Source organism: Octodon degus, unplaced genomic scaffold, assembly GCF_000260255.1.
Source record: "Octodon degus isolate 3935 unplaced genomic scaffold, OctDeg1.0 scaffold00011, whole genome shotgun sequence".
Taxonomy (NCBI): domain Eukaryota; kingdom Metazoa; phylum Chordata; class Mammalia; order Rodentia; family Octodontidae; genus Octodon; species Octodon degus.
In genome coordinates this window covers 8,912,972-8,915,301 of record NW_004524587.1, presented here as the reverse complement: position 1 = coordinate 8,915,301, position 2,330 = coordinate 8,912,972, and the positions used below count along the sequence as shown (strand labels likewise).

Genomic DNA, 2,330 nt, shown 5'->3' with positions numbered 1-2,330 from the left:
CATTACACAGAAGCAAGAAAATATTGTCATGGTTTTAAGATGTTTACCAATTCTTCTTTTCCTTGAATGTGGTCTAGACTCTGCTCTGACTCACTTCTGATCAACAGAATATGGCAGATATGACAGTGTGTGACTTCTGAGACCAGGACATAAAAGATAGGTATGGTGGCCTCTTTCTTATCTTCTTTTGGATCTCACTCTGGAGGAAGCCAGCTGCCGTGTCATAAGGATCCTTATTCAGCACTACCATGAGAGGCCCATGTAGGAAGGGCCTGAGCATTCCCCAGCCAACAATCAGAAAGAAACTGAGGCGTCTGGCCACCAGTCATTTGAGTGAGCATCGTGGAATTGTCCTGTCTTGTAAGCCCAGTTAGGCCTTCAGAGGACTGAAGCCCTACCGACATCCTGACCACAAGTTCATGACAGACTCTGGCCTAGAGCCCCCATCTAAGCTTTCCCAAGATTCCCAACCTAACTATGAGACAATAAATGCTGGTGTTTTAGGCTGCTAAAGTTGGGGGCTAATTTGTTACACAGCACTAGGTAACTAATACAATGCCCTAAGAAGATAACAGTGCTGTATATAAGTTCTCTCAAGTAATCTGGTGGAGAACAAGGGAATGGCATGGTAGGAGTTGGGGTTGGCAGTAGGGGTGGTTCCATGGCAAAGAGGCCCAGAGAATTCTGTTTTCCTTAATCTTGGGAAAAATCTGGTGCCTCACAATGCTTCGATTGTTTTTTTCAACTTTTGTTCCCTTGACTTTGCTTTGTCTCTAGTTCCAAACCACCTACTTGAACACCAGCTACACTTGGTGTTCTGAGAGTCAACAGCACCGGTCCTTTCCCTAAATTTCATCTCCAGCGTCCCCCATTTCTCCACACATGGCACAGGAGTGTCAGAGTTTGTAGCTAATGTTGGGTCTTTGTTTGACATCAGAAAACAGGAGTGATTTTTATCATATACAAGTGCCAGGGCTTAGGACAGTTGGTCCTGATTTCTTAAAGTTATGTATGAGACACAAGCAAATCTTAGCACAAGAACAGACATATCCAAGACAGCTTGGGTAGATGCCATTTGATTAGGTGAAGATCTTTTCGCTGGAGAAGAAAATACTCTGGGTTCATAAAAACATTATTTTCTTAGTACCTTTGAAAAGGTACTGAGCGATGTGTGCAAGCTTCCAAATATGACTTCACCAACCACCTGCTGTTGTTTCATGCTTTAGAATTGATGTTCTCAGAGGAGAGGTGCTTTTTGTTTTTTTGTATTTCAGGGAAGGGTTTACAGGGTGTTCATGGTCTCACTGCTAGATAGGACCTGTAGTGATCCACCTGTTTACAGCCTCCCAAGAGCTGGGATTACAGGCCCATGCCATCACGCCCAGTTTCAATCACTCTCAGAGCCCCCCAGGAGTGGGGCTGGCATGTCAGGCCCAGGGATTGAACCCCTGGCCCCTGCGCCTGCTTGCAGGTGCTTTAATCTGCTGAGCTATTTGGCTGGCCCTCAGAGGAGACTCTTGACTTAGAAAGGAGGCAGACACTCTGAGGTGCCTTGAAGGGGCATAACCAGGAGGAACCCCAGAGAGCAGAATGCAGAGGCTGCTTTTCCAAGTAATCTGACTCGCAGCTGACCTCCTTTTCTCTTCCTTCTCTGGATCCGCCCCCACCTGACGCTGGCTCTAGGCACTGAGGTTCAACTTCTCTCTCCCTCCAGCACTTTGTGTCTATCCATCAGGGTGCCCTCATTCTCTTCTCATTCAAGAAAAAGAGTTCAAGAGACCTGGGCTTTGTGGAACCTCAAAGAGGTCCCGAGGTGTCCCTAAAATTAGAAGTTAAAATGTTGCGCTGAGCAGTGGGATGGGAGCTCTCAGAGTACAAGGCTTTCAGGGCTCCTGAGGTGCTATTTCGTTTCTGGTTGATAAAAACAGAATAATGGCTAACCTTAGGAGGGACTGGTGCTGCCGGAATGTGGGGTCCCAGGGAAATGAAGTGATGGGGGAAGTTATGTTGGGGCTTGGAAGGATAAAAAGGTTATAAGAATATAGAACCAAGTCAGATGTAGAGAAAAAGAAACAGAGAGAGAGAGAGAGAGAGAGAGAGAGAGAGAGAGAGAGAGAGACACAGAGAGACAAACAGAGACTAAGACAGACAGAGAGACAGAGGGAGACAGAGACAGACACACAGAGACAGACAGGCAGAGAGAGACACAGGGGGAGACAGAGAGAGACAGACAGAGAGAGGGAGACAGAGATGGAGAGACAGAGACAGAAGGGGAGATATAGAGGGGAGAGAGAGAGAGAGAGAGAGAGAGAGAGAGAGAGAGAGAGAGA

At 46.8% G+C, this 2,330-nt stretch overlaps 1 protein-coding gene across 1 annotated transcript in view; it reads right to left on the bottom strand.

The window, feature by feature from the left end:
• Calb2 (calbindin 2) overlaps positions 1 to 2,330 on the bottom strand; it is a 30,845-nt gene that overhangs the window by 7,365 nt on the left and 21,150 nt on the right. The gene's annotated exons all lie outside the window — the stretch shown is intronic.